At 39.5% G+C, this 15126-nt stretch overlaps 1 pseudogene; it reads left to right on the top strand.

Annotated features, from left to right (window-relative positions):
- The first annotated feature begins 13271 nt into the window (after positions 1-13271).
- On the top strand, positions 13272-13970 carry LOC134381026 (adenylate kinase isoenzyme 6-like; annotated as a pseudogene).
- Positions 13971-15126: the final 1156 nt, after the last annotated feature.

The following is a 15126-nucleotide window of genomic DNA, read 5'->3' as shown; positions in this document are numbered from 1 at the left end:
CAATGCCGCTCTTCCTCGGTTGCTCCTTGGGAGACGGACGCTGGCCAGCTGGAGTGAATAAGCTGCCCTTTCCTGCACGAGTGGCGCGTAAGTGCATTTCTTGTGGGAGGGCGCCTCACAACAGCCTGCCCCAAAATGAAGCCAACACAGCCAAGAGACTGGTGAGACAAATGCCTGATGACGTTATTTGAACACCCTATATGCAGGTCTTCCTGAAGCCAGCTATACCCAGGACTTTTCATTTATATCAGTCAATAAATTTATTTTTTGCCTGTTTATACCCAATGCTTGAAGAGGAATTGGTGATGCCCTTCGTCACTGTCTCAAGAGCAAACAATTGCTGTTGTAGAATAGAAAGAAGTTTACCTTGACCAAGAGAAGATCAGCAGCACGGATTACACAAGCAACTTATACGTAGCTATTTCAGAATCACAGAATGAAGTCATCTTTATAAACATGTCTACATAAAAATATATTTTGGGGGGGTGTAGTGGATTGAATTATGTCCCCCCAAAACTCCCTGAAGTTTGAATTGTGTCACCCAAGTTTGATGTATTAGAAATTTAGCTCCCTGTGACTATTAAGAGGGTGGGAAATACTATTGTGGTAATTCAAAGGTAGGGCCTTGAAGAGGCGATTGGATTGTAGGACCATGGCATAGTGAATGGATTAACAATGGTGGTCAGGGGCGTGCTTCTGAGGGCTTTATTTTATTTATTTATTATTTTTTTAAAAAGATGACTGGTAAGGGGATCTTAACCCTTGACTTGGTGTTGTCAGCACCACGCTCTCCCAAGTGAGCCACAGGCCGGCCCTGAGGGCTTTATTTATTTATTTATTTATTTTGACCAGTAAGGGGATCGCAACCCTCGGCACGGTGTGGTCTGCACCACGCTCAGCCAGTAAGCGCACTGGCCATCCCTATACAGGATCCGAACCCGCGGCCTCGGCGCTACCAGCGCCGCACTCTCCCAAGTGAGACACGGGGCCAGCCCCCTGAGGGCTTTAAAAGAGGAGGAGAGTCTGTCTCTTTCTCGCTCTGCTCTCTCTGCTTCCACCATCTTGCAATGTGAGACCCCTGAGTCACTGTTGCCCCCACCTGATGGACTTTGGACCTCCAAGCCTCAGAAACTGTAAGCAATAAATTTCATTTTCTTTATAAATTACCCAGTTCCAAGTATTTTGTTATAAGCAACCCAAATGGACTAATACAGGCGGGGAGGGGCAGCTGGCAGGTATGATGATTCCAACCGGTGACCTTGGTGTTGTCAGCACCAGGCTCTCCCAAGTGAGCTAACCAGCCAGCCCTGGTCATCTTTCTAAAACATAGCTTTAATATTACTCTCTTGCTTTACAAACTTGAATAGTTTCCCATCACTCTCCTGATAAATTCAAACTCTTCCTTATAACTTCTATTCAGAGTTATATCCCTTCCAATAGGATTGCCTAATTTTAAGAGCTGGGAGATACTTTCATTTAACAATTTACATTTCTACCAGCAGTGTATGAAGGGTCTGACGTCTCTGCATCTCACCAACACTTGTTATTATCTAACTTTTTGATGACAGCCACCCTAGTGAATGTAAATTGGTATTTCATTGTGTCTTTTATTTGCATTTTCCTAATGATTAAAGATGTTGAGCATCTTTTCACATGTTTATTGGCCATTTGAATATAATTTTTTTTGAGGATGTCTATTCAGATCCTTTGCCCATTTTTATTTAAGTTATTCATCTTTTTATTATTGAGCTGCAAGCGTTCTTTATATATTTTGGATACAAGTCCTATGTCAAATATTTGATTTGCAAATGTTTTCCCCTATTCTGTGGGTTGTTTTTTTAACTTTCTTGATGGTGTCCTTTGAAGCACAAAAGTATTACATTTTGATGAAATCCAATTTATCTATTTTTTCTTTTGTTGCTTATGCTTTTAGTGACATCTAAAATGAATTGTCAAATTCAAGGCCACAAAGACATATTCCTACATTTTCTTTTAAGATTTTTATAATTAAAGCCTTTACGTTTTTTTAAAAAATCTATTTCAAGGTTTTTTTGTTTTGTTTTGTTTTTTTAAATATGCTGTGAAGTAGTGGCTCCAAATTCGTTATTTTGTATGTGTATATTTTGTATATGTATGTTCTAGCACCATTTGTTCAAAAACTTCTTTCCTCCATTGAATTGTCTTTGCATCCTTGCCTAAGATCAATTGACCATAGATATATGGGTTTATTTCTGAACTCTACATTTTATTCCATTGATCTATGGGTCTGTCCTTCTACCAGTACCTCACTGCCTTGATTACTGTAGGTTTGTGGTAAATTTTGAAATTGAAAGAGTCCTCTAACTTTGTTTTTCTTTTTTAAGATTATTTGACTGTTCTGGGTTCCCTGAGTTTCCATATGAATTTTAGGACCCATTTGACAGTTTCTACATAGAAGTTTCTGGGATTCTAATAGGGATTGTGTTTAATCTATAGATCAGTTTAACAACATGAAATCTTCTGATCCATGAATATGAGGGGTCTTTCCATTTATTTGAATCTTCTTTGATTTGTTTCAACAATTATTTGAAGTTTTCAGAATATACATTTTACACTCTTGTTAAATTTATTCTAAAGTATTTTATTTGGGGAGGGTTGCTATTATAAATTGAATTGTCTTCTTAATTTCCCTTTTGGATTGTCCATTGCAAGTGTATAGAAATACAATTGATTTTTGCATAGTGAACTTGTATTCTGCAACCTTGCTGTTCTCATTAATTACAGCCATGTGCCACAGAATGACATTTCGGTCAATGACAGACCACATATAAAATGATGGTCCTATAAGATTTTAATGGAGCTGAAAAATTCCTACTGCCTAGTGACGTTGTGGCCATCATAATTTTGAAATGCAATGCAGTACTCACATGTTTGTGGTGCTGCTGGTGTAAACAAACCTTCTGCCCTGCCAGTTGTATAAAAGTCTAGCACATTCAATTATGTAGAGTACATAATACTTGATAATATTAAATGACTATGTTACTGGCTTATGTATTTACCATACTATACTTTTTATTGTTATTTTAGAGTGTACTCTTCTACTTATTAAAAATGTTAACTGTAAAACAGCCTCAGGCAGGTACTTCAAGAGGTATTCCAGAAGAACGCATTTTATTATAGGAGATGACAGTTCCATACGTTGTTATTGTCCCTGAAGACCTTCCTGTGGGACAAGATGTGGAGGTGGAAGACTGGTACTGATGATCCTGACTCTGTGTAGGCTTTGGCTAATGTGTGTATTTTTTGTGTCTTAGTTTTTAACAAAAAAAGCTTAAAAAGTAACAAAATAAAATAAAAAGTCTTTAAAGTAGAAAAATGCGGGCCCGCCCGTGGCTCACTCGGGAGAGCGTGGTGCTGATGACACCAAGGCCACGGGTTAAGATCCCCTTACCAGTCATCTTAGGAAAAAAAAAGAAAGAAAGAAAAATGCTCATAGAATAAGGATATAAAGAAAATATTTTTGTATAGTTGTAAAAAGTGTTTGTGTGTGAAGCAAAGTGTTATTATAAGACAGTCAAAAGTTAAAAAGATTTAAAAGTTTATAAAGTAAAAAAGTAGCAGTAAGCTAAGGTTAATTTATTATGAAGAAAGAAAAAATGTTCTTATGAATTTAGAGCAGCCTAAGTATATGGTGTCTATAAAGTCTACAAAGTGTGTACGGTGTCTATAAAGTGTGTGCAGTAATGTCCCAGGCCTTCACACTCACCCACCGCTCACTCACTGACTCACCAGAACTACTTCCAGTCCTGCAAGCTCCATTCACAGTAAGTGCCCTACACAGGTGTACTATTTTTTTTATCTTTTATATGGTATTTTTACTATACCTTTTCCGTGTCTAGATATATTTAACACACAAATACTTACCATTGTGTTACAATGGCCTATAGTATTCGGTACAGTAACATGCTGTACTGGTTTATAGCCTAAGAGCCAAAGGAACATATCATAGTAACCTAGGAACATACATTGTAGTGGGCTATACCGTCTAGGTTTGTGCAAGTAACTCCATGATGTTCATACAATGATGAAATCGCCTAGTGATGCATTTTGTTAAGCGAGCGACACATAACTGTAATTCCAAATTTTTTGTGTGTGATAAAACACATAACATGACCTCTCCCCTCTTAACAAGTTTTTAAGTGTATGGTACAGTATTGTTAACTAGAGGCACAATGTTGTACAGTAGCTCTCTAAATCACTTCTGTCTTGCATGAGTAAACCTTTATACCCATTGAACGGCAACTCCTCATTTTGCCTTCCCCCATCCCCTGGAAACCACCATTCTAGGTTCTGTTTCTATGAATATGACTATCTGGAAACTTCGTATAAGTTGAATCATGCAGCATCTGTCCTTCTGTGATTGGTTTATTTCACTTAGCATAATATCTTCAAGGTTCATCCATGTTGTAGTATGTGACAAGATTTCCTTCTTTTTTATGGCTGGATAATATTTCTTTGTGTGTATATGCCACATTTTTTATCCATATGTCTGTCATTGGGCATTTAGGTTGTTTCCACCGCTTGGCTATTTTACAACTCAATCATACTGAAATGAACATGGGAGTGCAAATATCTCTTAAATATTCTGATTTCAATTCTTTTGGATAAATAACCAGAAGTAGGATTGCTAAATCATATGATAGTTTGTTTTCATCTTTTGAGGAACCACCATACTGTTTTCCATAGTGACGACACCATTTTACATTCCCACCAACAGTGCACAAGGGTTCCAATTTCTGCACATTCTCACCAACACTTGTTATTTTCTGGGTTTTTTTGTTTTTATAGTGGCCATCCTAACAGGTGTGAGGTGATACCTTTTTGTGGTTTTGATTTGGATTTCCCTGATGATTAGTGATGTAATTCTAATTTTTAGTGGGTTCCTTAGGATTTTCTATGTACAAGGTCGATGTCATCTGCAAATAGAGATAGTTTTACTATTTCTTTTTAATCTAGATGCCTTTATTTCATTTTCTTGCTTAATTTTCCTGGCTAAAATCTCCAGTACAATGTAGAATAGAAGCAACAAAAGTGAACATCCTTGTCTTGTTTCTGATCTTTCAGGAACTTTCAACATTAAATATGATGTTAGTTGCGGGTTTTTCATAATTGCCCTTTATCGGGTAGAGGAAGTTCCCTTCTATTTCTAGTTTGTTGCATGTTTTTTATTATGAAACAATGTTGGATTTTGTCAAAGGCTTTTTCTGCATCCACTGAGATAATTCCTTTTATTCTATTCATATGGTGTATTAACTTATTTTCAGATAAGCTACATTCCTGAGATAAATGGTACTTGATCATGGTTTACTATCTTTTTTATGTGCTGATGGATTCTGTTTGGTAGTATTTGAGGGGTTTTGCCTCTATATTCCTAAGAGATACTGACCTATAGTTTTCTTATAATATCTTGGTCTGGCTTTGTAAGCAGGGTAATACTGGCTTCATAAAAAAAGTTGCGGGCCGGCCCATGGCTCACTCGGGAGGGTGTGGTGCTGATAACACCAAATCAAGGGTTAAGATCTCCTTACCGGTCATCTTTTTTTAACTTTTATTTTGTCGATATACATTGTGGCTGATTATTGCTCCCCATCACCAAAACCTCCCTCCCTCCTCCCTCTCCTCCCTCCCCCCCAACAATGTCCTTTCTGTTTGCTTGTCGTATCAACTTCAAGTAATTGTGGTTGTTATATCTTCTTCCCCCCACCCCCGGTTTTTTTTTTGTGTGTGTGTGTGTGTGTGTGTGTGTGTGTGAATTTATTTATTTATTTTTAGCTCCCACCAATAAGTGAGAACATGTGGTATTTCTCTTTCTGTGCCTGACTTGTTTCACTTATAATTCTCTCGAGGTCCATCCATGTTGTTGCAAACGGCAGTATTTCATTCGTTTTTATAGCTGAGTAGTATTCCATTGTGTAGATGTACCACATTTTCCGTATCCACTCATCCGATGATGGACATTTGGGCTTACTGGTCATTTTTTAAAAAAATAAATAAACAAAAAATAAAAAAGTTGGGACATGTTGCTTCCTCTTCTACTTTTTGGAAGAGTTTGTGAAGAACTTGTATTAATTCTTCTTTAAATGTTTGGTCAAATTCACCAGTAAAGCCATCTGTGCCTGGGCTTTTTTTGGTGGGAAGTTTTTTCATTACTGATTCACTCTCTTTACTTGTTATAGGTCTATTCAGATTTTCTCTTTCTTCTTTAAATTTGGTAGTTTTGTCTTTCTAGGACCTTGTCCATTTCATCTGAGTTATCTAATTTATTGGCATACAATTGTTTATTGTATTATTTCATAATCCTTTTTATTTCTGTAAGGCTGGTAGTAATGTCCCTAAGGTGTCTAATAAGAAATTGGCTTTTCTTAAGTGGAAACTGAAATAAATCACTTGAATCTAAAATGGCCTTTTTGGGGGATTCAGTACTATTTTAAATCTCTTTCACTTTTGCTGACATGAAAATGTATCTGTCTGTAAAAACAACTTATAAATTAACTAATCGGGTTAAGCAAAAACTTTACACATGGTCTGTCCAGAATAGGCAAATCCATAGAGACAAAAATTTGATTGCTGGTTGTCAGACTTGGGAAGAGGGGAGGGACTGGAGAGTGGCTGCTGATGAGTATGGGGTTTCCTCTTGGGGTGATGAAAATATTCTAGAATTAGCAGTGATTGATGTACAACTTTGTGAATATACTGAAAATCAAAACCACTGAATTGTACACTTTGAAAAGGTAAACTTTATGCTATATGCATTATATTTCAGTAAAACTGTTATTTTTTAAAAAGATTTAAAAAGAAAAAAATATTTAAAGGATTATATGTGGCCTTGATCTGTTCCTAATTTCAAGTTCTGCTATATGTTCCTACTATTCAATGAAGGGATAAGGCTCTCTTGCTGTCAACTTATTTTATTACTCTTCTAAAATATAAACCTTTTTATTTGTCAAGAATTATGAAATATATTTTAATAATTATGAGAAATTATTTATCATGACTGGGGCAGGAGTTTAAAGATACTTCATTAATTTTATTTGTCAATCATTTCAGATGAACCTAATTTACAATGACATTTATGAGATTTCCTATTCAAAATTTCTCTTTTGTGGGGCCGGCCCGTGGCTCACTCGGGAGAGTGTGGTGCTGATAACACCAAGGCCATGGGTTCGGATCCCGTATAGGGATGGCCGGTTAGCTCACTTGGGAGAGCGTGGTGCTGGCAACACCAAGTCAAGGGTTAAGATCCCCTTACCGGTCATCTTTTAAAAAAAAAAAAAATTTATCTTTTGTTCCTTCAAACTGTAAAAAGCTGCAATGGCTTTTTGTTTTTCAGATAGCCAATAAAATTTTCCATCTTCCTTCTGCAGACATTAAAAAGACTAGCTTAAATTAAACAAACAAACAAACAAACAAGCAAACAAAACAGTACTTCTGGCAGTTTGCAGACCTAAACATAACTCAGAACTTTGTTAATATTTTAAAGCTACTACATTGAAATATTTTGTACTCCTCTTGCCAACATTCCTAGACCTGGTTTTCTCCTGCAGCTTCTATTCCAAAGACTGAACTGAGAAAACAATATGTTCCACAAATCTGACCTGCACCCTCTGATGCCACGACCTGGGTGTGCTGCTGACATCAGCTGGCCTTCCTTCAGGGTCAGGAGGGTGATGAGCAGTGCTAGAATGGGAGGTCTTGGCATCTCTCTGGGTCTCAGGGGTCTTCCACAGAACCCCCAGATGGTGTTCCTGCTCCTTGGCACTGGAAGCATCTCTTCTATTGTTCAGCCACAGAATAATAAGGAATGACTTCTTAAAATGTTTCCCTCATTAAGAATTTTGATTTCAAAATAATACAAGCTCATTGTATATTAAATACTGAAAGATACATAAAGAAAATGTTAATAATTTCACCACTAACCCTTCATTCTCTTTGCCCTGAGCTAACCTATGTAAACAACTCCATGTGTATTCTTGCACATCTGGTGTTATGGACCAAATGTTTCTGTGCCCCCAAAATCCATTTGTTGAAGCCCTAACACCTAGTGGGATGGTATTTGGAGGTGGGGCCTTTGGGAGGTAATTAAGTTTTGATGATGTCAACAGGGAGGGGCCCTCATGGTGGGATTAGTGCCCTTATAAGAATAGACACCAGAGAGCTCTCCCCTTCCCCCGCTGCCTCCTTTTCCTCTCCCTTTCCCACCCTCTTCTCTCCGTTCTTCTCTTTTTCTCTCTCTCTCTCTCCCCAAACCATGTTGAGGACACAGCAATAAGGCAGCCATCCGCAAGCCAGGAAAGGGCCCTCTCCAGAACCCGACCTCACTGACACCCTGATCTCAGACTTCCAGCCTCCAAGACTGTGAGAAACAAATGTCAGTTGTTTAAGCCACCTAGTGCATGATATTTGCTATAGCAGCCCAAGCAGACTAAAACAACTGGTAAACAGCATTCCAAATGTGGGTATTTCCCAGAGAGCCAAAGAACATTCTGGGCAACATCAGCATTAAAAGGAAGATGAGCCTAAAAAGAGAATAAATAGGAATATCCATCTGATTGCAAACAGGCATGAGAAATCTTTCTGGGGTGAGGTGATGGAAATGTTCTAAAACCAGACTGTGGGCAATCTTTGCACAGCTTCATAAATGGAGCCAAATTATTGGATTGTACATGTATTAATTATACCTCAGTAAAGCTGTTTTTTTAAAAAAGGGCAGACACAGCATGGCTATTAGAGGACTCCTCCACTCTTTAGAAGCTACCTGGAGGGCCGGCCCGTGGCTCACTTGGAGAGCGTGGTGCTGACAACACCAAGTCAAGGGTTAAGATCCCCTTACCGGTCATCTTTAAAAAAAAAAAAAAAAAAAAAGAACCTACCTGGACACCTGTTGTGGGCAGACTAATGCCCCCCCAAAGATGTCCACACCTAATCCTTGGAACCTGTGAATATGTCCCCTTACACAGATAAAAAGACTCTGTAGATGTCATTAAGGTTATAAACCTTAAAATAGGGAAATTATCCTGGATTATTCCTGGATTATTCAGGTGAGCTCAATCTAATCACATAAGCCCTTAAAAGCAGAGAACTTTCTGCAGCTGGAAGCAAGAGTGGTGGCAGAAGTCAGAGAGGTTCGAGACGTATTGCTGGCACTGAGATGCAGAGGCTGTGTGCCAGCCCAGGAAGGGAGTCTCTGGGAGCCAAGGGCAGCCCCCAGCTGACAGCAGCAAGGAAATGGGACCTCAGTCCCACAACCACAAGGAACTAGATTCTGTGAATCACCTGAATAAGTGGATTCTTCCCAGAGCCTCCCCATAAGAGTCCAGCCAGCTGACACCTTGATTTCAGCCTGTGTGACAAGAGAGAAACCAGGTGAGCCAAGCTGGACTTTTTTCTTTCTTTCATTCACTCATTCATTCATTCATTCAATCATTCATTCATTTATTTTAAAGATGACCGGTAAGGGGATCTTAACCCTTTGACTTGGTGTTGTCAGCACCACGCTCACCCAGTGAGCTAACCGGCCCTCCCTGTATGGGATCCAAACCCGTGGCCTTGGTGTTATCAGCACCGCACTCTCCCGAGTGAGCCACGGGCCAGCCCCAAGCTGGACTTCTGAACAGCAGAAGTGTAAGATAATAAACGTGTTGGGTTAAGTCTCTAGGTTGGTAGTAACTTGCTAGGGCAGCAACAGAAAACTATACAATACGTAAAATAGAAATCTGGTGTCAGACCCCCACTTGAAAACTTTTAATGACTTTTGATTGCCCAAAACCAAATAGAGTCTAAATTCCTTAGTGTGGCATGTATGGCCCTCCATGGCTCAACCCCTGATTCATTCAGTACCTGCTACCTCTTGTCTCCTTCCTCTACCTAGGATGCCTTTTTCCTTCTTTCAGACTACATTCAACATCACCTGTTCTGGGAAGACCCTCCTCATAAGAACTCTGTTCCATAGCACCCTCTGGATAGTTCCACTGTTGTAATTCCGCATTATTATTCTAATAATAATTATATGGGGTTGATCACACTGATAAAGTATTACAAAGAATGGCTTATGTGTGTGCGTTTCCCTCTTAGGCTGTAACTTCCTTGAGGGCAAGATCAATTCCTATTCATCTTTGCTTCTCCAGTGCCTTATATACACAGCGGATGCTCAATAAATATTGTTTATATGTCCCATTGGGAAGAAAATGTTTTGGTAACTGATAAAGAAGCTCATTGCCTACAAGCAGGATCCAGAAGGGCTGTTCACATGTCCATTCATGTGTAAGGAAGTAAGAAGAGGTTAGGTTTGCACTTCTAGATATGAGGGTACTTCAAAAGGTTCATGTGAAAATATAATTAAAAGATGATTCAAATCTATCCATGAACTTTTTTCTTTTTTTTCGCAGCTGGCTGGTATGGGATTTGAACTGGTGCCCTTGGGGTTAAAAGGCTGAGATCTAACCAATTGAGCTTAACTGGCCAGCCCCACTTCTTGAAGTACTTACTGCATATGTCTCCATGAACCAGGGCTTTGTTAGTCCTTAACCTCTAAAACAAGCTCCTCTGATCCTCCTTGCAGATAATGTTTTCTAGAACATTTCTGTTGACATCCGTGGCAGAAGGAAACCTCATTCCTTGACAATCTCACTGTTGGTGGGAACTCCTTAGCAGCCACCATGTCCACACATACCACCCGGTTATTCGCTTGGATGTTGTCCAGGTTGGAAGGGACTTGACGTATGAAACTACTAGAGTCGTGTGACAAAAATTCCAGCACAGCACCTTCACTAAGCTTAGCCTGTAAGTTTTCCTAATCTCCAGCTAAAGGCATCAGAGGCACCTGCCAGTTGCTTTTCTTCTTCTCTTAATGATTCTCAGTGACACTATTTTGTAGGTTGCATAATTAGATCTTTGTTCTTCAGAGTGGCTTTCTATTGGGGAAAAATTCACCCCGTATATGCACAACCATTTACCATTTTCTTACAACTTGCAATTACTTATTGCTATGATAGCACTTTCTTTTTTGAAAAAAAAAAAAAAAAAGATGACCGGTAAGGGGATCTCAATCAATCCTTGGCTTGGTGTTGTCAGCACCACACTCAGCCAGTGAGTGAACCGGCCCTCCCTATATAGGATCCAAACCCATGGCCTTGGTGTTATCAGCACCACACTCTCCCGAGTGAGCCACGGGCTGGTCCTCTGATAGCACTTTCTAACCAGTACTTTTAACACCGATGAGGCATGGCAGGATTAACAATGTTTGTAAAACACCTAAAAACCATGCACAAACCCAGGAAACTCAACAAAGGTGAAGGGATAAAGTCAGCACTGAGTAATGCTAATGGGATCACGTGCAACTGTTAATTCCATCGGCTGGTGTCAAGCAGAACAGGCACATGCTTTTTCTCAAGCACTGTTGGTTTTTCCAACAAAGGCTTATAGGTTCAACAAGTAGAGAACACTTTGTATTTTAACTTGAAATTAAAATTATGGTATAATATTATAGGACACATATTTAGAGGCAGATGTTCAAAATGTCACCATTAGCTTCCATGGACTGTTGAAGAAAAACAAAGCCTGAGCTGACAAGTGGTTTTCTGTGCTTTCTCTCACTGATCTCCTCCTTTCAGTAAATGAGCACCCAGATATGCTCGGTCTCAGATCTACCCTGTAGCCTAACGGTGGCTGCATGTGTTGGTGAACGAATTTCACATTACTGTTGCCAACATTGCTGAGCCCTTGATAACATTCTCTTTTTCCTCAAAATACACTTATGATGCTCAACTATCAGGTACCATCCTGACATCTTGAACTTCTTACTTTTTCACCCTCTATAACTGGTGCAATCATATGACATCACTCACACCACCTGGGGATTTTAGGGGAAACAGTACAAATTAGCACATTTTGTCTATATTTATAAATATCTTCATCAGCATTCAAATGTGCAATGTTTTACCACAACACTCTGAAGCTGAGTAATGTGATAAAATTCTCTTATTCCTTCCAGCAGAAGATCCGGTCTCCCTACCCCGGCCCTCGGGGCTTCTCTCCCATCTGCACCTCGTGTTCTTCTCCACACACCCTTATTCCTGGCCCTTCACTTCAGGAAAATTCATTGTCTCCCACTTTTGGAGTTTCTCATCTCTCCCTTTTATCTACCCCAGAAGTCTCAATTTTTCCATGAAGCTATTCCTTCCTCTTCTGAACTTCTAACAATTTTAGGCATTTTTTTCGCATTGGTACATTTCTTTTCTTTTTTCTGTTTTTGGGTGGCTGGCCAGTATGATGAACTGAACCCTTGACCTTGGTGTTACAAGGCTACACTCTAACCCACCTAAGCTAACCAGTTTGTCCCAAACAATTTAGTAGGAAGGAAACAACTTAGTCATAAACAAATTTGTTGTCTGTATGTTGTATTTCCAGAAAAGGTTTACTTAAAAAATTTGAGGGCTGAGCTGGCCCGTGGCTCCCTTGGGAGAGTGTGGTGCTGATAACACCAAGGTCGTGGGTTCAGATCCCTATATAGGGATGGCCGGTTAGCTCACTTGGGAGAGCGTGGTGCCAACAACACCAAGACAAGGGTTAAGATCCCCTTACCGGTCATCCTTAAAAAATAAAAATTTTTTTAAAAAATTGAGGGCTGGCCGGTTAGCTTAGTTGGTTGGAGCAGGGTGCAGATAACACCAAAGTCCAGGGTTCCATCCCTGTACCAGCCATCCTCCAAAATAAAGGTGTAAAACTAAAATCAAGACACTTTCAGACATACAAAATCTCAAAAATGTTCCCTTTACTGGAGAATGTACCCACCAAATCAAGGGATAAAGTAAGAGGAAGATATGGGATCCAGGACACTAGGGATCCAACTCAAGAAAGACATGAAGGAAATCCCCAGGCGATGGTGAGGGGAGAGTTCAGGGAGACGGCTGTGCAGCAGGCCTGGGGACTGACCGTCCCAACAGAGAGGTGTCTACGAAAATCAAACTAGCGGAAAATCTAATGAGTCTGAATGTAATGAGGGATTGACATCACAAGGTAGAATTTAGGATTCAGTTAGTCAGATAGCTCTGTTGGTTAGAACAAGGTGTTGATAACACCATGGTCAAGGGTTTGATCCCTGTATCAGCCAGCTGCCAAAAAAAAAAAAAAAAAGAAAAAGAAAAAGAATAGTTTATAGGATTCAATTAAGGTTGTATACAAAGCAAACAAATAAAGTAACAAAAACACCACACAATTATTAAGTGCAGAGGACCATGTTGCTTCCAAATATTCTGCTCACCAGTTAGGACACCTGGCTGGGAGGGGCTGGATGGCGGGCCAGGTACACCAGGGGCCGGGAAAACCACACTAGGCAAAGAACTTGCAGCACGATCAGGACTGAAATACATTAATGTGGGTGATTTAGCTTTAGAAGCATGGCAGTTAAAGCAAATGTCATGATTTTATAGCTTGGCTAACAGCTGGGAACGTCTTTTAAGGGCAGTTGTAGGATGGCCATAAAGAAGAATATGATTGTCCCATTTTAGATGAAGATAGAGTAGTTGATGAGTTAGATAACCAAATGAGAAAAGGTGGAGTTATTGTTTATTAACACGGTTGTGCCTTCTTCCCTGAATGCTGGCTTCATATAGTTTTTGTGCCGAGAACAGATAGTAGTGTTTTATACAAAAGACCTGAAACAAGGGGTTATAGTGAGAAGAAACTAAATTCAGTGTGAGATTTTTCAAGTTCTTTATGAAGAAGCTATAGCATCCTACAAGGAAGAAACCGTGCACGAGTTGCCCAACAATAAACCAGAAGAGCTAGAAGATAATATAAATCAGATCTTGAAATGGATTGACCAATGGATCAAAGAGCATAACTCAATGTATAAGACTGGCCGCCTTACAATCACTCTTGTTGATATCTCTCTGCCCACATCACAGAAAAGGTTTTCATTAAAATTGTGTTGAATCAGGGCCCACCTGGGGTCCTGAGGTATGGAGCCAGGGACCGACTCCTCCTCCCGCAATCAGACAAGGAGCACACCAAAAACACCACTTCCATGTGACCACAGCCACCACAATAGCCATGGCTGCCACAAAAGTGGCTAGATGCCACAACCACTGTGCTGATGGTCCGCCAGCCACTCGAGTGCATTGACACAAGGAGAGTCACCAGCAGAGACCAAAGAATAGAAGAGGATGTCTCTCTCCACAAAGCCCATTCCAGCGTGATAGAAGCAGCATCTGCTGTATGATAATATTGGGGGACCTGATCACACCTCTCAGCATTGGACAGATCATCTAGGCAACAAATCAACAGAGTAACCATTAGTCTTTTAGAAGGAGAGAAGAAATCTAAGGTTATCAGAGGTGGGAGAGGGAAGGTAGAGAGAGATAGGGAGAGATTGGACAAGGGGCATAAAGAATAAGCACAATTTGTAATAATATATATGCTAATAATATTGATTTGATCAACATACATCAAAGTTGAACCCCCAAAATATGTATAATCAATTATGATTCAATAAAATAAATAAAATCAAAATAAAACTTAATAAAATAAAATAAAATTGTGTTGCAGGACTAGCAGGTAGATAGTGTAAATGTTTATGCCTGGGTTTCTTTTTCTCCATGAGAAAGCTAAACAATCTCAAATATAATGAATACAATATTATTAAGGATTGAAAGTAAAAGTGTCATTGTTTAATGCTTCAATTGCTAAAGAATAAATAAATCTGACCAAAAAAAAAAAAAAAAAAAAAAACCAAACAGAAAATTATTAACTTCAGTGAGATAGAGGAGAGGAAGAGGAACCAAAGTACAGGAAAGTACAAGCTGTAGTAGTACCAGGGTAGTGTTTGCACAGCTACAGTGATCCGAACTCTAAGTATCTTTGTAGCTTAAACCGTGGGACAGTGACAGTAACACGGAAGGATGGAGACAGGAAGTGCATGTGTATATATATGCATGTCGTGCAAGCGGGGTTGGGAGTGAAAGCCTCTGCTGTCAAAATGATAATAGATGATGCCTAAAACCAAAAAATCAAGGAGCAGAAATATGAGCACGCTATTTAGCAATATGGAGGTAAATACAAAAGAATCAGCTACAGGTGTTGAATGTAGTT

The sequence above is a fragment of the Cynocephalus volans genome, chromosome 6 (genome assembly GCF_027409185.1).
Source record: "Cynocephalus volans isolate mCynVol1 chromosome 6, mCynVol1.pri, whole genome shotgun sequence".
NCBI lineage: Eukaryota > Metazoa > Chordata > Mammalia > Dermoptera > Cynocephalidae > Cynocephalus > Cynocephalus volans.
The sequence above is the reverse complement of the archived record's forward strand: the minus strand, read 5'-3'. Positions and strand labels throughout refer to the sequence as shown.